Source organism: Danio rerio, chromosome 2 (assembly GCF_052040795.2).
Source record: "Danio rerio strain M-AB ecotype USA chromosome 2, GRCz13ab, whole genome shotgun sequence".
NCBI lineage: Eukaryota > Metazoa > Chordata > Actinopteri > Cypriniformes > Danionidae > Danio > Danio rerio.
In genome coordinates this window covers 19,171,686-19,196,301 of record NC_141022.1, presented here as the reverse complement: position 1 = coordinate 19,196,301, position 24,616 = coordinate 19,171,686, and the positions used below count along the sequence as shown (strand labels likewise).

The following is a 24,616-nucleotide window of genomic DNA, read 5'->3' as shown; positions in this document are numbered from 1 at the left end:
CAAATTTAGTTATGTAAAATACAGTTTCCAACAACTAAATTTTGTCATGTGAAAAAGACCAGTGTGGTGGTGAGAAAAAAGTAATGTCAAGTTATATATATTTATAAAAGAAGTTGATCAAGTTGTCATAATATTTAGTCATTAGATTATGTGACCGCTAGATGGCGTTCATTTCTAAGGAGCGTTACCCTGTACTAAAATGGCGACTCTATTGACGCATTCCTTCCTATATACAACATCAGGGTAGGCGACATCTAACGTATATAGCTATGGGCGCTAACTAGTATTCACGTCGTATCATGCTTAACTCTTTTTCTCCTTTTACGCACTTTGAAAGTCTATTGTGAGTTACACAATGCAGCATTTAGCTCGCTCGTAAACATCGCTTATGTCCTCAGGTCACTGTCTGAGCAGAAGTTTCATCATTAGCCCTGACTGTCAGATGCTCTTCATCTCAGGAGCTGTATTTTTAAATGCTTGATAACAGATATAAGGTGAGTTATGGCTGGAGTGGACGCTGCCAGACGGGCTTTCATTCATTTTGGCATGACAGGAGAGAACAGGATATTAGTGACAGAGAGAGTCCACAAAAACTGCTCTCCGGTTGCATTTCATTTGATGAATATTATCTTTTAGAGTTTCGAGTCATGCCTCAGGTTTTTCCCTCATGTGTTTCTCGTCAGATTTGTCGTAGAAAGGTGAGAAATGTTTGAGTTTAAGACATATACTTAAAGTAATGTATAATCTATGAGATGAAGTTAAAGATATTTGTGCAATGCATTTATTTATTAATTATATTTATAAATATATACATTTATAAATTATTTTTTGGCATCTGCTTCCACCTTGTGGCAACAAAGGGAAGTTTTAAAAGTCACACGTTTTATTCATTCTGAAAGTTCTTTACCTGCTGACTCATTCATAATGCAAACCGTTATTTTAATTGTATATATGTATGTATAAATGTAAATGCATGTCTAAATATTAAATTAAATTATTATTTTTAATTGTGATTTGTACAATTTGAATGTTTTTTTGGTTTATTTTTATAAATATAAATTCTATGAATATACATTTATATAATATAATTACACATATTATAAATTCTTTTAATATTTCTATATAGCTTTATTTAGTTAGTTTTAGTATTTATTTATGTATGTGTAGGTCTATATTTTTAAATAAAATATAGTTTTTAAAATTTTTGTAATTTTATAATTAAATAACAGCTAACTTTTTGTTATATATATATATATATATATATATATATATATATATATATATATATTTTTTTTTTTTTTAACATTTAATTTTTATTTTGTATAATTAATTTTTTTTAGTTGTCACTTTTAACAGGTAATATTTCATCTAGTACTTATATTTTAATAATAGTTTTCATTTCTGTCAGTAACATGTATAACGCCTTCATAACAGATGTCATGATTTTTCTCACAGTAGTCTGAACCAGCTGATTCAAATGTTATCGATTGAATGGGCATTATCAGTGGTCATCAGCTAATAGATATGGGCTATTAGGTGCCTTCTGCACCTACTGGTAGGCTCAGAAAGCTGTTATCATCCATCCACATGGTTAATTAGCTTTAGATCACAAACGGCTGCAGCCGGAAGTTAACGAGAATTATTTATATTATTTATTAAATTTCCCAATAATTATATTTTATTAATGCCTACCCCTACCTTAACTGTCACAGTAATGTAAAAACAGATCTGGAGTCTTCTCTATTAGTATAGCTGATTAACAATGTGAATGGATGATAACAGCCTTCTGAGTGACATTTACTGCTCGGAAGGCCCCTACTGGCCCATATCTATCAGCTGATAACCACTGTTTAAGATGATTGAAGCAGCTGACTGGACATGGTCAAACGACATTATTTGACCACACTAACCAGCCAAACGTGGGGTCCCATATGTGATATGGCACTAGACTTTTAGACATTTTAGAGATGTGTAATAAATGAATGTATGATGTGGTTTTATGTGTCTTTGGCAGCGAGAAGAGGCTGAATCCGAAGCCTGAGAAGAAGCAGAGAAACAGAGGATCGAACGAGAGAAACACTTCCAGAAAGAGGAGCTGGAACACTAGGAAAGAAAGAAGGTAAAACAAAAGTTCACCAATCAAGCTAAACACAGCATCACGCTCTCTCATTCACACACACACACATACGTGTGCTGGCTCGCTCAGGAGCGATATTGTTAGACCGCCCGCTCCCGTTTAAATTACACCAGTTACCGACCGCTCCCATGCTTTATTCGGAAATTTATTCCCACGCCGCACGAAATCTGGTACAGTCGCGGGAATGCAGACCTCTAATCTGGCATTACGGTGGCTCAGTGGTTAGCACTGTCGCCTCAAAGAAAGAAGGTTGCTGGTTCGAGTCCCGGCTGGGTCAGTTGGCATTTCTGTGTGGAGTTTGCCTGCTCTAAGTGTGTGTGAATGAGTATCTATGGATGTTTCCCAGTACTGCTTTGCAGCTGGAAGGGCATCCAATGTGTAAAACATATGCTGGATAAGTTGGCGGTTCATTCTGTTGTGGTGACCTCTGATAAATAAAGGGACTAAACTGAAGGAATATGAATGAATGAATTTTTTAAAAATTGTTAAATATTGCACTTTTAGCAGATGAAATTTTTTTTAGCAGATTTAAAATTCACAGGAGGGCTCAAAATTTTGTCTTCAATTGTATTTGAGATTTTAGTTCAGTACTGTTGGTTTAACGCTTGTGTTTACATTTTTAGCGTCTGCAAGAAATCATGAAGAGGACTTGTAAGAGTGACGCAGGAGCACAGGTGAGATGTGTGTGTGTGTGTTTCATTAAGTCTAAATTCATCTTAAACACACTCAATGAAAGAAAATTAACCTGGTTTATTAATTTCTTTACAGAAAGATGTTAAATATGGAACAAAATCAATGCCTAAAGTCTTGAATTAAAAAGCTTGTTGAATATCACAAACTGAAAAAAATAATACACTGTATTAACAAGTTCTTGCATTTTAATGACTTGAATTCCAGGGTTTGTATTTTTAGGTCCTGAAATTTAACATATCTGTATATTTAAGCTTTGAATATTTCAACGAAAAATATTTCAAACACGTTTTCATACTTAAAAATTCAATAATTCATATTCAATTTTCAGATTTCACTTACAAAATATTCAATACCCTTTAAAAATACGATGTATAATATTCAAAAGGTAATTTTCAGTTCATTTTATTTCAGTTCAAATATTCGCTTCCATAAATTCAGTGGATCAAATTCGACTGTTAAAATTCAACATTTCATCCGGGAACTGCAGGAAAAGCAATAGACTGCAGATTGAAGATCGCCAGCTGCTCTAGCTTTCACCAGCAGGTGGAGATAGAATAATGTAAGATTTTTAACCCAGTAAACAGGCGAGAAAAAGCCTATTAAAGGCACAAAAGTAGCATTTAATATTAATATCAATGCCTTGGACATTATAAATGATAAAAAGTATGAGTAAAATGAATATGATGTTATACATTGTCTATCTTTATTGACTCTTTCTTCCATAGACGCAAAGTATTATATTGACAGCTAAAGAATATAAACGTAAGAGAAACAGGAGAGGAAACATTATAATAATACAAAATAGATAAACATTGACAGGGCTAAGAACAATTACGAACAAAGATATTCAAAAGCAGAGAGATTTTATGAGAATGTCACACAAAACAGTTTACTTGGAACTGTTAAACAGTGTTCAGGTATGATTTAAGGCTGGTTATGGATGGGGCGTGTAATTTAAAATAATTTAACATAACGTGCGAATGCATTAAAGGAGCGTCTTCAGTTATTATTTAAACGCAGCTATGTCAGTATTGGGATAGGTTATATAATTTCATTATTTAAATTATGATTGTTGATATTAATATTTTATGACATGTATTTGGGCTATTGCGCTTAAATAAGTCATCCGTGATTCTAAATTAATATTTCTATTTATCCTTTGTAGCTATCACTTTGATATCGTCTTTCTCTTCTTTTTTCCTATTTTTTTGTGGTTCTGCCACGGTTACGTTTGCAAAATGTCTTTAGTTTGTACTGAATATTGCTTTTCCACTAAAATAGAGACGAAGCAGAAGGAAAATGAATGAATTGATGAATGAATGAAATGATTGACGTTTTTATGCATGTGCGGTGCGGCTTGCTCACGACAAAGACGAACGAGTGGCCGCGAGCTCCGGTGGCCGGTCAGAGCCAGCGCCGCATATCAAACTGGTTAAGAGATGCTGCATGGCTGCCCATATGATAGGAATTCTTCCAAAGTTTCAGATAATATCTGGGCTTGTGCATAATAATGTAAAATAAAAGTGAAAGTCATGACATTTGGCCAAGCATAAGAATAGCCTACAAGAGTGTTTCGATTATCATGACATGTCATGCTTGGGATTATATGAATAATACCTCGCTGTTTACCATTTCCGAAAGTGGAGCTGACGTCGGCGCGAAATTGCTTGTATAATTGTAAAAAGAGTGATGAATATTAATGGATTTCTTATATCTGTCATTTCTGATAATATAATTGATTTAACTAGTGTGAGAGTATCCAACACTCATTTAGCAAAAATGCATCCAGAATCCTAAACCAATAACTTTGTCAAACAAAAATTATGATTTTATAGGCTAATGATTTTTTTTTTAAAACAAGAAAAAAGAAACTATTAGCTACCCTAGCAATTGTTTATTTAAATGATCATCTCAAAATATAAAATAAAAAAATAATGGTTTGACTTTGTGAAATCATAAAATACACTTGCAGAAAAGAGTTAATAGAATAAATGAGCAAATACATTCTCTCCAGTAGATGGCGATTAAAGCTCAGCAATAATCCCATGATTTGCAGAAACCACTCAACCACGCATGTCAAACCACGCATTCTAAACATTAATCTTATGAAACTAGCTGAAGTGACAACTATATTAAATTTAAACCAGTTTAAATAAGTTTATATGTTTAATAACTGCAAAAAAGATCAACATTGCTAATCATAAAATACAAACGGTTGCTGAAAAGTTATAAATAATGGTTTTCTCATTTAATACTGAAAACAAATTAAAGTCAGTTATAACTGCCTATTATCAAACCACAGGCGACTCATTTTATTACTTATAATTGGCTTCGACATTGCCACATTTGCGTTAATACATTTTTCTCGCCTATAGGCTACATAACAATAAAACAATATTCTGGACAAACTAAGACATTTTGCAAACGTTTAACCATGGCAGAACCCCAATAATTAGAAAAAAGAAGAGAAAGACAGGCAGAGTGATAAAAAGGATAAATAGAAATATTAATTTAGAATCACGGATGACTTATTTAAGCGCAATAGCCCAAATACATGTCATAAAATATTAATATCAACAATCATAATTTAAATAATGAAATTATATAACCTATCCCAACTGACATAGCTGCGTTTAAATAATAATTGAAGACGCTCCTTTAATGCATTCGCACGTTATGTTAAATTATTTTAAATTACACGCCCCATCCATAACCAACCTTAAATCATACCTGAACACTGTTTAACAGTTCCAAGTAAACTGTTTTGTGTGACATTCTCATAAAATCTCTCTGCTTTTGAATATCTTTGTTAGTAATTGTTCTTAGCCCTGTCAATGTTTATCTATTTTGTATTATTATAATGTTTCCTCTCCTGTTTCTCTTACGTTTATATTCTTTAGCTGTCAATATAATACTTCGCGTCTATGGAAGAAAGAGTCAATAAAGATAGACAATGTATAACATCATATTCATCAAAAGGCGGTTATGTGCAAGTAACAGCACCGGTCCGAGCAGGGAGCGAGCCGGCATGGGAGGCAAGCTCCGATAAGATTGCAGAACAACGTCTGTCACTGGATCCGAGAACTGAGATTTACGCGATCACCAGCTGGCTTCCGTTACATAAGGGCAAATATAGATGACTAAAACCTCATTTACTCATTTTACTCATACTTTTTATCATTTATAATGTCCAAGGCATTGATATTAATATTAAATGCTACTTTTGTGCCTTTAATAGGCTTTTTCTCGCCTGTTTACTGGGTTAAAAATCTTACATTATTCCATCTCCACCTGCTGGTGAAAGCTAGAGCAGCTGGCGATCTTCAATCTGCAGTCTATTGCTTTTCCTGCAGTTCCCGGATGAAATGTTGAATTTTAACAGTCGAATTTGATCCACTGAATTTATGGAAGCGAATATTTGAACTGAAATAAAATGAACTGAAAATTACCTTTTGAATATTATACATCGTATTTTTAAAGGGTATTGAATATTTTGTAAGTGAAATCTGAAAATTGAATATGAATTATTGAATTTTTAAGTATGAAAACGTGTTTGAAATATTTTTCGTTGAAATATTCAAAGCTTAAATATACAAATATGTTAAATTTCAGGACCTAAAAATACAAACCCTGGAATTCAAGTCATTAAAATGCAAGAACTTGTTAATACGGTGTATTATTTTTTTCAGTTTGTGATATTCAACAAGCTTTTTAATTCAAGACTTTAGGCATTGATTTTGTTCCATATTAAAACTCCAACTCAAGTGAATGGCAGAGTCACTGACAGCGGTAAAAACTCTATTTATAGTACTGTGAATATAGAAAAATCACTCTTTTATTAATATCATGTAAGTAGGATTAAAATAAAAATATTCAATGTTGTTTTTCTCTCGTCTTGCAGTAATATAGAAAAATCCATCAGAAGCTCTTCATAGTGGTGATCCAGTATGAGTGGCAACTCTGATCCAGTGCAAGGATGAACAGAGAGCAATGTTGGCCTACTGGGCCCTATTTGTTCTTAAATCTACTTTAAGTGTATAAATGAGACAAAATATTGTGCAAAAGCTGGATGCTGTCAAACTGTTTTCCTCCACGTGTTATATTGAAAGCACTCATGCTAACAGCTAAATCCTTCACTGTGCCTGATGCATCATGCCTCAAGTGTCACTGCCCTCCAGTGGACAATTATGATATGGGAAATGAGGAACACTTGCAGTTTTTAAATCAGTTTAATGGTTTTTTATTATTTGACTTAATGTTGAATTAGGTAAAGCTATTAACATTTTTGCACTGGTGGATAATAATAAGGTTGTACTGCTTAAAAATCAAAAAAAGAATCAAGCGACAAAGAGAGAGAGAGAGAGAGAGAGAGAGATTTCTTCCATGGCCGCCATCGAGTTAGGAGCATGGTTCCTGGCGAGCCGTTAAAAACTTACAATAATGGCTTGTGCCTGACCGTCTCAGTCTACTCCGAGAAAGAGGGACATCTGGAAAAATGTGGTTATGGCAGCAGTGTTCAGGGCTCCCATAATTCACCCTGATATTGTGAAGTTTGTGCACACCAACATGCGCAAGAACAAGTGCTAGCCCTATGCTGTCAGCGAACTGGCTGTTCACCAGACTAGCACTGAGTCCTGGCTCACAGGACGCCCAGATAGCATACAAATATGGGCCACATGGTAAATGATAAATTTAGCCAAAATGATGGAGGACAAATGTAGCATGGTCATTTAGGGGTAATCTGGATCTAAACCTAAAATAGCTCACACATGTAAGTGCAAATGTGGCCCAGTTATCTTAAGACAAGTGTTGGCCACTTTTGTCAAATATTTGACACAGTAAGCTCTGGCTATTGCGGTTGTAAGCCAATTGTGGCCCAGAGAAGATATGGCAAATGTAGCCCAGTTATCTTTAAACATATGTGGCCCACTTTTGGCTAATAATCGGCCCAGCTATCCTAAAACTAATGTAGGCCACTTTTGACAAATATTTCAATAGTATCTGGATGCAACCTTTATGATGCAAGCTGAGATTGCATCACTCAGCGATGCAATGTCAGACCCAATGCACTCAATGGAGTTAGTGACGTCACTGTGACGGGTGGGGATAGGTGAGAGCATTAAAAAGGGTTGGATGCAGGCCAGATTGCACTGCACGGAGTCTGCAGCCAGACCCCTCTCAAATATTTGGCACCTTTGGCTTTGGCTAGTTATCTTAAAACAAACGTGGACCCCATAGACTAAAGTCACCATCATGGAGAAAAGTGTTTGCTTTAGTTGGGCTCATAGCCCTGAACCTCTTAATATGAATTTTTTATTGGGCTGCTGTCAGGGCCGGCGCGTCCATAGAGGTGACCGAGGCGGCCGGCTAAGGTAGCAAAATATAGAGGGCGGCGTTGCCGACGCTACCCTCACCACCCGCGGCCGTTATATCCGCGTCTAGGGCGGCAGACTAGAGAGGGCGGCGTCCGCGACACTACCCTCACCAACCGCGGCCGTTATATCCGCGTCTAGGGTGGCAGACTAGAGAGGGCGGCGTCTGTGACACTACCCTCACCACCCGCGGCCGTTATATTCACGTCTAGGGTGGCAGACTAGAGAGGGCGGCGTCTGCGACACTACCCTCACCACCCGCGGCCGTTATATCCGCGTCTAGGGTGGCAGACTAGAGAGGGCGGCGTCCGCAACACTACCCTCACCACCCACGCCCGTTATATCCGCGTCTAGGGCGGCAGACTAGAGAGGGCGGCGTCCGCAACACTACCCTCACCACCCACGCCCGTTATATCCACGTCTAGGGTGGCAGACTAGAGAGGGCGGCGTCTGCGACACTACCCTCACCACCCACGGCCGTTATATCCGCGTCTAGGGTGGCAGACTAGAGAGGGCGGCATCTGCGACACTACCCTCACCACCCGCGGCCGTTATATCCGCGTCTAGGGTGGCAGACTAGAGAGGGCGGCGTCTGCGACACTACCCTCACCACCCGCGGCCGTTATATCCGCGTCTAGGGCGGCAGACTAGAGAGGGCGGCGTCCGCGACACTACCCTCACCACCCGCGGCCGTTATATCCGCGTCTAGGGCGGCAGACTAGAGAGGGCGGCGTCCGCGACACTACCCTCACCACCCGCGGCCGTTATATCCGCGTCTAGGGCGGCAGACTAGAGAGGGCGGCGTCCGCGACACAACCCTCACCACCCGCGCCCTCAGTTATATCCGCGTCTAGTGATGCATTATACCCTGCGCTTTCACTTGAGGGTTGAGAGTGGCGCGACCGTCCTTTGCCTAGAGCGGCAGTTCAGCTTGCTCCGGCCCTGTTTGCTGTAACTTTTAAGAACTTTGCTTGAAAAGTTTATTCACTACAGCAAACAAGCCAAGTAAGAAAAAAAAATTAGGTGAGGCACAATCTGTGATGAAATATTATAATTCACTGATGTTAACCAATGTTTTAATCCATTAATAAACGTAACGTGATAACGTGCTCGCACATGCCACATAATTTGAAGGTTTATAAGCTAAAAAAATATATATGGTACAACTTCTGCTCACAGAGACATCAATAATCAGCATATGAACCTCAACAATGGTGACAATTGACAAAATGAACAAAACTCACAAACATCACAATAAGGAGACTAAAAGTGACAAAATCAACATTGTCAGCATAAACAGCCGAATCAACAGCAAATAATAAAAACTGGACCATCAATAAGCTAAAGAATGTATTCATACTGGAATGCATGCTGGGATTTTTGTACTGGTTGTACTCTACTGCCACACCCAGCAAGTGTAAGTTGTGGGCCGGATCTAGGCCAGAATAAAAGCAAACTGTGGCCCAGAATAGGCTCAGTTCTGGTTCATTTGGTTGAATTCTGGCTGACATGTGGAATGTCTATGGCTTAACTGTGGCCCATATCTAGCAAACAGGAGTGGATCGCCTTATTGCCATCATTGCATGTGGTATGTGGGCTGGATTTGAGCCACATGAATTTTGCTATCTGGGAAAGCTGTTACCCGTATCCGCCGTGTGCGTGATGATTGGTACTCATCGCTCCAGCCTGGATGCTTTCGAAAATGTGTTGTGGTGGACACATGTTTGCTCCCACGAAGACCTAGCGTCGTTGGCATCACAGGGTCAATGTTAATCAGAAGCGTTATGCCAAGTGCTCTGCCCAGGCTGCTTCTGCTCTGCCATTCCTTGTCATGGCCAAAGTTCACAGCATTAAGGAGATTCCTGAGGTCCCACCCGTTGTTGATAATAAAGTTGAAGGATACAAGAAGACAAAGAAAGCTGCGCTTCTGTTGAAGAAGCTGAATGCATGTAACGACATTAAAAAGGTTTATGCCTCTCAGTGTATGCATGCCGGTAACGGTAAGATGAGGAACCGAAGGCGTATCCAGCGTAAGGGACCATGCATCATCTACAATGAAGACAACCGAGTGACACAAGCTTTCAGAAATATCCCTGGCATCACACTGCAGTCTGTAAGCAGACTGGACGTGTTGAAACTCGCTCCAGGTGGTCACATTCTGCATTTGGACAGAGGGCACTTTCTGCAAACTGGATGACCTCTACGGCACTTGGCGCAAAGCTTCCTCCCTTTAAGTGGACCACAACTCCCCCATGCTCAAAATGAGCATCACAGATCTGCAAAGAATCATCAAGAGTGAGGAGGTCCAGAAGGCTATTGGTCCAGCAAACCACAAGATTAATCGCAGACTGTTCAAGAAGAATCGTCTGAAGAACCTCAGAATCATGATGAAGCTCAACCCATACCCCAAGACAGCCCGTCGCCGTGCTATCATGGCACACAACCCTGATGTCAAGGTCAAGATGCTGAATCCCAAGAAGAGGGTTGTGAAGAAGACCAAGGCCAAGAAGGCTGAAGCTACTCCAGCTCAAGCTTAGGGTTCATAAACAAGACTGTGGAGTGCACACATGATTTTCAAAATAAAACAACTGAGGACAATTAAGGGGCGACGCAGTGGCACAGTAGGTAGTGCTGTCGCCTCACAGCAAGAAGGTCGCTAGTTCAAACCTCGGCTAAGTTGGCGTTTCTTTGTGGAGTTTGGAGGTTCGGTACAGGTGAATTGGGTAGGCTAAATTGTCCGTAGTGTGTGTGTGCATGTGTGAGGATGTATTCCAGAGATGGGTTGCAGCTGGAAGGGCATCCACTGCATAAAATGTGCTGGATAAGTTGGCGGTTCATTCTGCTGTGGCGACGCCGGATTAATAAAGGGACTAAGCCGACAAGAAAATGAATGATGAATGAAAATTAATAAATGTGTACATTTTAATTCACTGCATACAATTTAAGCATTGCCATATTCCATTGGTTGCCATCTGTTAAATTCAGAGAGAGAGAGAGAGAGAGAGAGAGAGAGAGAGAGAGAGAGAGAGAGAGAGAGAGAAAGCAGCAGGTGATGTATTGAAAATGCAGCTGTTTGAGTTGAAATTAAGCTCTTTATACATTTTCTGCTCTTTTTAAAATTTCTATATTTCATTAATTTATAGTGTTATACACAAATGTTTTAAAGTACTAACATACACACTGTATCATTGTATCAGAAAAAAACACCAACATAGGTGTGAATGAAAAAATTAAATATGACAAATCAATGTTCGTCAACTTTTCTCACAAGCAGAGAAACACACTTAATATATCGAAGGTGCTCAGTGTCATTCACAGCTATTAAACACCACCATTGTAACGCCTGTTTCACACCGCAAGCGTCAGCAGCGCGTGAGCAGAGCGTGAGCAGCGCGTATGACGAGCAGAAGCAGCACGCAGGCGTTTGCCTTTCACACCAGCTGCGTATGTAGCGCGCAGCTCCTTTGCAGCTGCTGCAGAGTTCAACGTATCTCTGTTTATTCTGTCTAGTTACCTATGTCTCTCTATATACAAATACACTTTTTAAACTTTTCATCTGCAGCAAGCCCTGCGGCAACTGTGGTTTCTTTAACCTGCAAATCTTTACAAATTTTATAGATCAAAAAGTGCTGTATGCTTCTCAAGCTCTATTGGAGTGTCTACAGTCAGAAGACAATCGCATGTGATATCATGTCATTTGTTTTTTGATTGTCAGGTTGCTGTAGGCCTAGTTATAATGATATTTATACAATATAGTTATAATGATATTTATACATGATCAAACTAGTGTTACTTTCTCCGCTTCAGTGATGTCCAGCGGCAGAATAACAGCTCGTTAATTCATGCTCGTGCAGAGGATGTGACGGACAAAAGTAATTAATGCATGCCCTTCTTTTACTTATTTTCATGTTGTCAGGTTCATAATGCAAACAGCTCCCGGTAGGAATAACTCGAGTGAACATAAAATAAAGCCGATTAAAACTTTTTTGCTATGCTTGAGCTGCACAGCACACAGCGAGCTCACATCATCCAGCATGCGTGTCGCACTACACTACCCACAATACACTTTGCTATGGACTACAACTTCCCTAAATATTCTATTTCCCCTCTCCTGAAACACTAGCGTGCAACTTAAGCAAAACTGATACTACAATTGTTTTACATTTGGGTTTTGTAGTTCGGGGCCTTAATAAATGTTTGTTGCCGTTTTTAATCGTTTAAGTTCATTTGATTGACTATATATAAATCATTCGACATTATCAACACATTTATTGGGTAAAATTGCTACTTTTTAGTGTCGTTTTGGTCATTATCAATGCACTGTCACTTTAATTGAGCATGAGCAGCGCGGCAAAAATAGACCCAGCGCCGAAACTATCGCTGCACAGCTGCTCACGCTCTGCTCACGCGCCGCTGACGCTTGCGGTGTGAAACAGCCGTAACACAAATAATACAGTATTGCATGTAACAGAAATTAGCTCATTTTATGAATATTAATAATCAACAATAACGGTTTATTCTTAATTATTAATATTCCGGCTTAAGCTTCAGTCAATTTGGTCAAACAAACATATGATTGTATATGATCCTGCCCGCGCAACCAAGCAAACTCTCAGATTATCAATATTATCCCAGCCGGCACACGACCGACCTTCAACGTTGAAATATGGTTGAAATAAGGTCAGACGTGTTTTGAACGTTGAAATAATGTTGATAGAACGTTTAATGTTGAACGGTTGAAAAACAGCCTGCATATGACAAGGCTTCAACGTTGAAATGTGGTTGAAAATACGTCAGTAGTTGCTTTAATGTTGAAACAATGTTGAATGATAAATGGTTGAAAAAAGTTACAGAAATCCTTGTACAAATCAACGTTGACATTTTTTTTATCATGATCTGTATGTTGAATTAACGTCATGGCGTCACCCAATATTCAACATGTTTGGTTACCATGGTATCGGAGGACTCGGCGCACGCGGCCGCGCGCAGCGCTTCACTTCATTAATTACGAACACCTGACCTGCAGTGCAGCAGAATTCAGAGGTAAGCGTGTTTTTAGATGCTTTAATGTTTTATTTACCCCCCGATTTTGTTTTCCACACAGTGTATCTTAAATGTGACTTGGTGTAGTGTTTCGAATTTTGAAGCATTTAAAACTTTCCAGTTTGGTTTGTCTTGTTTGCGCTCCGGTGACGCGCAGCTAACCTCGAGGTAATGTCACATGTTTAACGTTAGTCTAAATGAGCGTTTTTTATGGCAAATTCAAAGCGATAAACTCCAAACGCAGTTTAAAGTTACTGAGCAACGTTATAAAACAATATCCTTTTTATACGCTGTATAATTAGTGTTATTATTACAAAGTGAACTGCTTTCGTTTCACTGTTGTTGTTGTTTTTGCTTTTAGACATGTAACTTAACGTACTCCAGAGACGCAATAACTTGCACAGCATTGAATGGAAAAGGCTTTGTCCATGTAAGTTTACTTTTACTTTAACTAAGCTATCTGTTAAATCTTCTTGGTGCTTTGGTTGGTGATATTCTCTTTCTAATCTGTTTGTTTATTGATTGTTAGGCTATGTTGTGATATTATATTGTTATATTGATATTATTATTGTGAAATCATGTTGTGATGTTATACTATGTGACAGTATTGGGGAACAAATTTGTATTTAGTAAGAAATTAATGCTTAAATTACACTTTGTATAGTAGCAGATAAGAGGTGTAATGGGTTTTAATTTTCTGGAAGGTCCAGTTGAGGGGCATCAAGAACACGCAGATGGCCTAAACCTGTGTCAGCCTGGACAGACTGCAGTTCTGCTATTCCACGCCAAGGCTTTTGTATGGATGTCTGACTACTACTGTGTTCTCTAAAGGTATTACTGGAGCAAAACAACAGCACCTGTTACAGTGAAATTTGTATTCATAAAAATAGTGATACATGTGTAGCAGGTCCAGTACATGTGATGTCATTGAGAAGTTGTTTTTATTAAATGTCATTAAAACAAATAAATAAACATGCTATTTAAATAAATATTAAAAACTTGAGGATTAAGATGAGAAATGAAATGCATCATCTGTCTTGCGAAAGGGGTCTACTTAAGAATTCTGGTGTTTTCCAACTGAAAGGGATAGTTCACCCAAGAATGAAAATTTACTCACATTTTACTCCCCAAATGGTTTAAAACCATTATAAGTTTATTTTGTTGAACAAAAAAAAGAGGCTATTCTGAAAAAAAAACTAAAAACCTGTAAACATTGACCTCCATAGTAGAAAAAAATACTATAGAAGTCAATGGTTATAGATTTGCAGCTTTCTTGAAAATATCTTCTTTTGTGTTCAACGTGGTCAGTAAATGACGACTGAATAAACATTTTGAACTATCCCTTTAATTCTCTGTCCTACATGAAGACTTTTGTAGAAGTGCTACTCCTTCTAGAGTTTTTCTCAACCATATGTCTAAAAAGCTTCAAACAGCTTTTACAGTACATGTAATGGTTTACAACAACTTGTAATTATTAGATGTGTTGAATGTTTCATGATTCTTTACTGCAGCCTTTGTTTAAAAAAAAAAAAAAAAAAAAAAAAAAAAATTGAGAATCTGAAATTTGAATTCTGGAAATGCTGGCACCGGTGGCGGCGAAGGGCTTCCTGACGACATCACACCTAATTCTTCACTTCTCTTAGTTAGAAATATTCAGATGGATGACTCAAAATTATTGAGTGTGGCGATTATTATAAGACAAATTTGGATTCAATAAAAAATAAATATTTGAATTTCACTTTGTATAATAGCAGATACCAACTTAGTTGTAACCTCGTATTTCATTTATTGCAGGTTTTCTGGAAGCTCCATTTGAGTTCATCAAGGACATACTGATGGCCTAAACCAGTGTCAGCCTAGACAGACAGACAGACATCTATTGCAGTTCTGCTACACAAGACCAAACTCTCTGCTTTTGTATGGATGTCTGACTAGTACGATGTTCTCTAAAGGTATAACTGGAGCAAAACAACAGCATCCGTTACAGTGAAATTTGTGTTCATAAAAGATAGTGATATATGTGTAACAGGTCCAGTACATTTGTCATAAAGGTTAAATCACAATAAGTATTGTAAAAATAACTTGTTTGCCTTTGCCACAACAGGTCATGGTATGTGCATACTGCTCGTAGTAAACACACACGCTGATCTCATGCGGGAGAGATATACGCAAACACATTTGTATTTACTGTTTTGTTTTGCCTCACTAAAGTGTTGTTGGAGCTTGGTATATTCACAGTTGAAATCACTGAAGTCACATGGAACGTTTTGACAATGTGTTTTGTGCCTTATCTTGACAATGACCATCTTGGGACCATTGCTGTCTGTAGAGGATGAGGAGCATTTAATCTAAAATATTTTAGTTTGTGTTCTGAAGATTAACAGGTCTCTGGGATGACACAAGTAATTAATAACAGAAACTATATGAACACTTAATGTGACATGTAATAGTGAAATAGTGGTCCTACATTCACAAATGTGAGCCATTATTATAAGACCCCTATGAACATGCAATTTTTATGATACTAATAATAATGGAATAACTAATTGCTATTACTGTTGTGTTTGTGAGAGAGAATCAAACCATATATTCTACACATTTTCTTGATGATTTACTGAAATATTTGTCTACATGTTCCACTGTCACAGGTGCTCAGTTTTGCTGCAGTAATGCTAAACACAATAGATGTACTTTATGCAAAAAAAAACAACAAAAAACTACTAAATATTTAGCATGCAGACCTGCAAAGTGAAGGAGTAATGTCAGGTTTAGATTATAGCAGGAGTTTTCACTATTGTGAAAGTGAAGCCATTCATTCACAATGAATTGGAATAGCAAACCTCATTATTGATTTTGTAGGAAACTCACCTGGTGTTTGAGAAATAAATATGTATTTAACTGCTAGACGGATATAGATGTTTTAGTGTTTTACACTTGATTCTTTGTCCCCAGTGCCATCTTTTACCTCAAGTGTTTCTCTCAACCTATAAAACCTCAAACAGATGTAATGTATTTCACTTGTGATTCTTAGTTGTGAGTGATGTTTTTTTTTTACTGCAGCCACTTTAAAAATGGGTATTTTGTAAACTTTGTAAACAGAATTGTATTTTGGAGACGGTGATGGTTGAAGCGTAGTTTAGTTACTTAGTTTAATTTAGTTAGCATCTGTCTTTCTGAAGACGGTAACACTTTACTAAAAGGTTGTATTAGTAAGTGTTAATGTATTTACTAACATGAACAAAGATCAATGAAGTATCTTTCATATAAAGAAAGTACAGTTCATGTCAGCTCAGTGCATTAATGTTAACAAGCATACATTTTGATTTTAATAGCATCGGGACATATTTCAATAAATAAAATGATTAATAAATGCTGTACAAGTATTTGTTCTTTGTTCATGTTAGTAAACATTAACTAACTTTAATTCATGAAACCTAATTAAAAAGTGACTATTTAATTGTATGCCTTTTTCTGTATTTGAGTGTACATGTATAGTAACCTGCATGGTTTTAATGAACTATGTATGCTGTAAATGTTGCTGTATATTTAGAATAAATGAAATAATGAGGTGTGTATTAAATAAATTGATACACAGGCTAAGTTGTGTATTTGTGTCGTGTATTTTTAATTAGTAAAAATTTGTTTGCTATATTTATGGACTTTGTGTTGTATGTAATTTCTATTTAACTTGCGTTGAAATGTATGACGGTGAAACAACGTCACGGTATCAACGTTGATCCAATTTGCAAAATCGAAAGGTAATTCAACCTTCATTCAACGTCTACAAAACGACCACAATTCACCCATGAAGAAGGTAAGAGTGAAACAACGTTGTGATTTTAACGGTGAATCACCGGTGGTGGTCCGACGGTGAAACAACGTCACTATATAAACGTTGATCCAATTTGCAAAATCGAAAGGTAATTCAACGTTGATCCAACCATAGACCTGACGTTGATTCAACGTTGAATCACCGTTGAAATGCCGGCTGGGATAATAATAATAATAATAATACATTTTATTTAAAGGCGCCTTTGTAGCAACTCAAGGACACCGTACAATCAACAAGAGCAATAAAACAACAAGATAAATAATAAAATATACAGAGCAATAGTGCAGATAAAATTAAGTATTAAAAGCCATCTTAAATAAGTGGGTTTTGAGTTTTGATTTGAACAGTGTAAGGAAGTTAATATTTCTGATGGCAGGTGGTAATGAGTTCCATAGCCGCGGAGCATAGCGGCTAAATGCTCTGTTGCCCATAGTGGAAAGGCGAGAAGAGGGAACAGACAAGTGGAGGGAGGAAGAAGATCGCAGGGTGCGAGAAGGAACAGAAATGTGGATGAGGGCAGACAAATATGGAGCGGCAAGATTGTGGATGGCTTTGAATGTTAACATCAAGATTTTAAAGTCAATTCGAAAATGAACAGGTAACCAATGAAGCTGCTGCAAGACAGGGGTAATGTGATGAGAAGAAGGGGTTCTGGTGATGATACGGGCAGCTGAGTTCTGGACCAACTGAAGCTTACGGAGAGATTTTTGAGTGAGACCAAAGAGAAGAGAGTTGCAGTAATCTAAATGAGATGTGACAAGGCTATGAATGAGAACAGCAGTGGCATGAGGGATAAGAGAAGGGCGGAGACGGTTAATGTTGCATAGGTGGAAGTAAGCAGACTGGGTGATGTTATTGATGTGAGAATCAAAGGATAGGGTGCTGTCAAGGATGACACCCAGACTCTTAACCTGTTTAGAGGGATAAATGGAACAGTCGTCAATTGAGAGAGAAAAGCTGTCAGTTTTGGAGAGTGTTGATTTGGTACCAACAAGCAAAACCTCAGTTTTTGAACTATTTAGTTTGAGGAAGTTAAGAGAGAGCCAGGACTTGATTTTTGCTAAGCAGTCTGTAAGGGATGTAGGTGGAAAACAAGAAGAGGGTTTGCCAGAGAGATAGAGCTGGGTGTCATCCGCATAGCAGTGAAACTGTATGTTATATTTACGGAGAATATTACTGAGTGGAAGGAGATAGATGATAAAAAGTAGGGGCCCCAGGACTGAGCCCTGAGGAATACCCGAAGAAACTGTAAAATGCTGAGAAGTGAATGATTTGAGTTGAATGAACTGAGTGCGGCCAGAGAGATAAGATTTAAACCAGTCAAGTGGGGTATTGATGATGCCAAGAGTGGATAGTCTATTGATGAGGATGCTGTGAGAAATAGTGTCAAAGGCCGCACTCAGGTCTAGGAGAATGAGAATGGATATTAGTCCAGAATCAGCTGCCATGGGAAGGTCATTGGTGATTTTAATCAGGGCAGTTTCTGTGCTGTGGAGTGGGTGGAAACCAGACTGGAACTGTTCATACAGGTTGTTCTGAGATAAGTGGGATTGGAGTTGCATCGCTACTATTTTTTTCAAGGATTATACAAATAAATGGTAGATTAGAAATAGGTAGTAAATTATTAAAATTAGATGGGTCTGAACCAGGTGTTTTGAGTATAGGAGTAATTGCTGCAGTTTTGAAGGAAGCAGGAACAGTTCTAGAAGAAAGAGAGGGGTGAATAATGGCTGAAATGAGAGGGATGAGAGAAGGGAGACAAGCTTTAACTAGAACAGTGGGGAGAGGATCTAAATGAGTGGAAGATGACCTAGATTTGGAAATAAGATTAGAAATTTCTGAAGTTGTAGGGAGTTGAAAAGAGGAGAATAAAATCTCAAATTGTGGAAGTTCAGACGTAATGCTCAGAAAGGATTGTGAACCAAGATGCTGGTGAATATTAAAGATTTTTTCATTAAAAATGTCACAATAGATTTACAGAAAGCTGTTAAGTGAAGGTGAGATGGTAGTGAGTCTGGGGGGTTAGTTTTAATAATATTAATAATATTAATTATCAACAATAACAAATAATTTTTAATCATTAATATTCGGGATCAATTTATTGTTAATTTGATCAAACAAACATAACCAGAGCCACCCCTCTTCCGAGCGGACACGGTAATGATCTATTCATTTAGAAAAAAGGGATTATTGCTACTTCTTGTGAAGTAGATTAATCATTCATAAGTTTTAATCAACTTATAATAGCTAGGCAGGGGAATCTGTATTTCAGTCACATTTTCTCGTGAGGCAAACAATACAATTCATTTGATTATTATGGGATTTATTGACTAGTCAGACAGATAACGAACAAACGCACAAACATACATTAAACATAGAACAAAGGTAAACCACATGGAGATCGGCTATACGGGTCCATAAAGCATGTAACAACAAAGAGAAATAGAGAGATTTCAGATAAAGAGTGACAAAACTTTCAGTTCCACACGCACCATTAAAGATCACCAAGATTATAAAAACAAAAACACCTTTTTTGATAAAAGGGGTACAGCTTATTTGCATAACTAAAAATACCAGGACTTTCATGTCTGGGGTCTCTCTTTTTATGCGAGTCTCTTCCATCGTGATGAAAAGTCCTTTGATGTCCTTCTTGATGCGTTGAGTTTGTAATACAGTTCGGAGGAACACGATGGCAAACTTTAACTGAGTTTACATTGCCGGAAAGAAAAGAAAACGTGGCTGGAAAGTCCAGGCGGCGTAGAAGAGCTCCTTGCCCCTCAAAGGGGCCACCTATGACGAGTTCTTTGTTCGGACTACCCTCTAGATGTTGGGGAGCAGACCAGTTATACCTGCGGGTCACGTGACAACCTATTCAGCATTCTTGACCAATGATTTCAGGGCAAAGTTTAAGCGCAAAACCTCTCTTTGTCTCGAGGCTGCTCATATGCAAATTTGAGTTATCCGCCTAAAGCATGCGGAGAGGCATTAATGCAGGGTATTAAGGAATGTAAGCAGTGCAAGTTATTATCTTGCTCTATGCATCATGTGTTGTGAAATGTCAAATGCAGTCCAACAACACCAGACATGGACAGGTACATCAACAGTAAAAGGTACATTACAAATACATCAACATAATTCCCACACTTACATTATTTAACTAAAAAGGGCCTAAAGCAGGGGTGTCAAGCTCAATTCCTGGAGGGGTTGTACAGGTAGGAAAGGTCATAAATGAGATACAAAGTTTGCAAACATAACATTTTAGTTTTGTGCTGGTCCCTGATTTCTCAGTCCAATTCCTATTTGGACTAGTGTCCTTGTAGGTGTGGGGATGTGTGTGTGTGTAAGAAAGGAATGTCTTTGAAGCTCCTGGCCTATCTCTCCAGTCTCTCTGGATAACGTAAAGCCTAGTTCACACTACAGGATTTTAAACATCAGCAGATCGCTGTGCCGTTCACACTACATGACCTGACTTTGTGTCTTTTAATCTCTGTGGTGTTCACACTACGCAACACTCCGTGAACGATCCACAAGAGGGGGGTCACACACTACATGATCTGACAACAACTCATTCCCCATCAGTTCATTCAAGCTACCAAACCACAGCCAATGAAAATTTGAGGGAGGAGTCCTCAGAAAAAGCTGAACACTATTGGCTGCTTGTGTGCTGATTACATCACTGACAGCGTTTAAAGCTTTGGAGAAAGCATTTAAAAACATCGTCAAATCAGCTGATTTATCGGCGGATTAATCACTCATCTGCAGGTTCCGGTGGATAGATACACAGAGAGTTTTTAATTTTTGTAATTTTATAACTCTTTGAAATAAAACTAACATATCTATAACACCCTGCCGTTTTCTAACTATCAGTGTATTTCTTTCTGACATTGTTATTTATTTTATTACAAAACAGTAAAGAACTGAGCATTTCTGCCTTAAATTACCATATTGGTCAAAATGACTGCATGCATGTCTGATACTTTTCACTGTGACTTTAAATATGTGTGCATTTTCTTGCCTAGCAACTTCCTGCTAACATAAACAAAACTTTCTGATGGCAAAAACGTCAATTTACTTTAGTTATCTTTAAAAACAGCATATTATGTGCTGTGAAATAGCTCCTGTTTGAAAGTGAAAATGAAAGCCAAGACCTTTAAGTGTTTTAGTATCTTAACTACTTATTTATAGGCTGTATTACCAAAAAAATATTATATTTTTAGGGTAATGGTGTCATTAAATATGATGCCAGACATTCAAAGCTTAATTTTAATATCTCAATAATAGCTTTGAATGTAAATACGTTGTGACAATATGGCGTTTTATATAAGACCGGTCAGAATGAGCAGTATGATAATTCTAAAAGTTACAGAATTCTAGTTCCACTGTTAATATATCCTCCTCTCATGTCTGTGCTAACGCAGAATGAAGCGAGTGCACCGATGCCCATTTTGACCAATCACAGATGTTTCTGCTGAGCTCCTGAACACACAGGCACGCGGCTCATGCTGATATGCTCTCTCATTGGCTGCAGCTCGTCACTACATCTGACCACACGTGGGGTTGAGTCGGCCGACTGCTCTGGAATATTTAGCATGCTGAATGTTGGATTTCCGTCTGCGAGGTGTCGGCGACGCGTCAGCGAGCCTCGTTGATGCGTTGTTCAGTAGTTCACACATAAAGAGCGGCGAGCGCCGTGCACCCGCAGATTTCTTCCCGATCACAGCCTGATCTGTCGGCGAGCTCGTTAACTTCCAAATCGGGCTCAAATCAGGCTTAAAATCCTCTAGTGTGAACTAGGCATAAGGTGTCGCAGATACCCAGACTTCGTGGAGCCAGGAGTCGTAAAACCCACGCAAGATACTCCTTGATAAAATCAATAAGTAATTTTATCTGTGGACTGTACGCTACATGCAATAAGCATTTTAAACCAAATTAGATCTAATAGAAAACTCAGATGTATGGGCGAAGCAGTAGTGCAGTAGGTAGTTCTGTCGCCTCACAGCAAGAAGGTCGCTGGGTCGCTGGTTCGAACCTTGGTTCAGTTGGCATTTCTGTGAGGAGTTTGCATGTTCTCCCTGCGTTTGCGTGGGTTTCCTCCAGGTGCTCCAGTTTCCCCCACAGTCCAAAGACATGCTGCAGGTTAATTGGGTAGGCTAAATTGTCCGTAGTGTATGAATGTGACAGGCCGGCTGGAAAGTGTAAAAAAAAGTCGTCACATGAACAATACTAAAATGGCTTGTTCCAAAGAGCCGACCCTGCAACCATACGGGACTAAGGCCAAAGAAGAAGAACTCATATGTACATTGCTGATACCAAAATAAATAAAAATTAAAAGAACAACTGTAATGCCAACAAAAAGCATACAATTTTAAGTGTCCTGACCTGCAGAGAATTCTGTTGCAATGTTAGTTTTTAACCATTAGAATTACAGCCATTTTTTCACAGTGTTTCCTTTCTTTTTTGCCATTTAAGCAGTATTTAAAATTACCAATCCACCTACATGAAATGAAAAGGCTTGTCATTTTCCCCGTGCTCTTAAGATTTACTTTAACAAATAAATGTATTAAAATAACAAATAAATGCATTAAAATATACAGGGGTAGACAATGAATCTGAAATGTACAGTGGCCAAAAGAGCTTAACATGCTGCAATTAATGAAAACATATGAAATGACAAAAAACACCAGCAAATAAGATAAGATCTTCATCTGTTTGACAGCATACATGCTGCAAATTCTCGAAACGCAAACACATTTAAAAAAAAAAAAAACGCACTGCAGTTTCATACAACGCAAACAACTTACGAAAACGCGCTGCATTTTCTCACAATACTTTAAAACTGCACGAAACACAATGGAAATGTTTCAAGAGGACCCTAACACTTGACAGACCTGCTATTTAGGCTATATGGTTATTTAGACTAATAAAATACAAAAGACCAGGGAATCAGGATGTTAAAATAAACAAACAAAATTAAAACTCACTCTTCATGATCACCTACAACTTCACTGAGCAATAGTCCCAGTACAGCGGCGTCCATCAATTTTTGCATCCACTTGAAACATGTTCCATTCTTGTTGTGCTGTGAGAAAATGCAGAGCGTTTTATTAATTTGTTCGCATTGTGCGGAAATGCTGAGTGTTTTTTAGTGTGTTTGTGTTGTGAGGATTTGCAGCACATGTGCTGTCAAATGGATGGCGTTTATTGTAATTGCACGTTTTCTTAAATTGTTGCACGTTAAGCTCTCGGCTACCGTAGAAACGCCTGGTTTTAGACCACAGTAATGTATTATTATGATGTAGGGCCTCCTTTTGCCAACATTATCTAACTGAAGACTTGCATAAGCAAGCCGAGACACGCAGTCTGACACCATGCATCAACAGAGCTAGTGACGTTACTGTGAGGGGTAGTGGGGCCGGGTTAGGTATGCGCATTAAGCATCGCATGCAGCTCAGCTTGCGTATGTCATTATGTTTGCAACCAGAGCCATCTCCCTATTTTGGCCAATATGGCATCGAATCGTCTTAGGAATGACAGATACAAGTGCACAGAATAGTGAACAGACCCCTATGTGATGCTGGTGCAGGAAAACGTTTCCTCATCCTAAACCTCCAAAGTATCTCAATAATATTTAGATCAGGTGACTGTGCAGGCAATGGGAGATGTTTAACTTCACTTTTATGTTCATCAAATCCCTCTGTCACTTGTCTTGCTGTGTGTATGGTTGCAATATTTTCCTGATAAATAACACTGCCTTCAGGATACAATGTTTGGACCATTGAGTGCACATGGTCCTCCAGAATGGTTCGGTAGCCCTTGGAAGTGAAGTGAACCTCTAGCAGAAGCATTAGGCCTATTGCAACCCAAACCATCACTGATCCACCCCATGCTTCTCTTCAGGCATGCAAGACTCTGGGTGGTACACTTCTTTGTAGCTTCTCCACACTGTAACTCTCCCGGAAGTGGAAAAGACAGTAAAGGTTGATTCATCAGAGAATAATACATGTTTCACATTGTCCACAGCTCGAGATTTTCGCTGCTGGCACCAAAAAAAAAAAAAAAAAACACGTTTGGCATTGGCATATGTGACCAAAGGTTTGGCAGCCAAGCCATATAGTCCCTGTTGAGCTTCGAACAAAGGGCTTGGTGGAAAAAGCAGAGTAGAGGTGCACATTTAATTCTGCATTGAGTTGGGCAGCTGTGGTTTGATGTGGGCCACCAGGTGGGTCAAATTTAGCCACAAAACCTCCAGCACTAAATTGGCCATTGTCCAACCCTTATATATTTATCCATATGTTCATTTTCTTTTCAGCTTAGTCCCTTTCTTGATCCAACGTCGCCACAGCGGAATGAACAGCCAACTTAGCAAGTTTTTACGCAGCAGATGTCCTTCCAGCCGCAACCTATTTCTCTGGGAAACATCTACACACACACTCATCCACTACGGACAATTTAGCCTACCCAACTTACTTGTACTGCATGTCTTTGGACTGTGGGGGAAACTGGAGCACCCGGAGGAAACCCAATCGAACGCAGGGAGAA

The 24,616-nt window shown here is 38.5% G+C and overlaps 2 long non-coding RNA genes and 1 pseudogene across 3 annotated transcripts; all 3 read left to right on the top strand.

Moving 5' to 3' along the window:
* Positions 1-404: 404 nt before the first annotated feature.
* Positions 405-6,497, top strand: LOC100002071 (uncharacterized). Its single transcript, XR_015478370.1, has 3 exons — positions 405-494; positions 2,015-2,130; positions 5,332-6,497. It is a non-coding gene; the product is annotated as an uncharacterized LOC100002071 (long non-coding RNA).
* A 708-nt stretch (positions 6,498-7,205) lies between these two features.
* LOC103908676 (large ribosomal subunit protein uL4B pseudogene) lies at positions 7,206-10,794 on the top strand (annotated as a pseudogene). Its single transcript, XR_015478366.2, has one exon. The product of XR_015478366.2 is annotated as a large ribosomal subunit protein uL4B pseudogene (transcript).
* Positions 10,795-12,315: 1,521 nt separating this feature from the next.
* LOC147846316 (uncharacterized) lies at positions 12,316-16,845 on the top strand. The gene is made up of 4 exons (XR_015478367.1): positions 12,316-13,245; positions 13,607-13,675; positions 13,950-14,076; positions 15,040-16,845. It is a non-coding gene; the product is annotated as an uncharacterized LOC147846316 (long non-coding RNA).
* Positions 16,846-24,616: the final 7,771 nt, after the last annotated feature.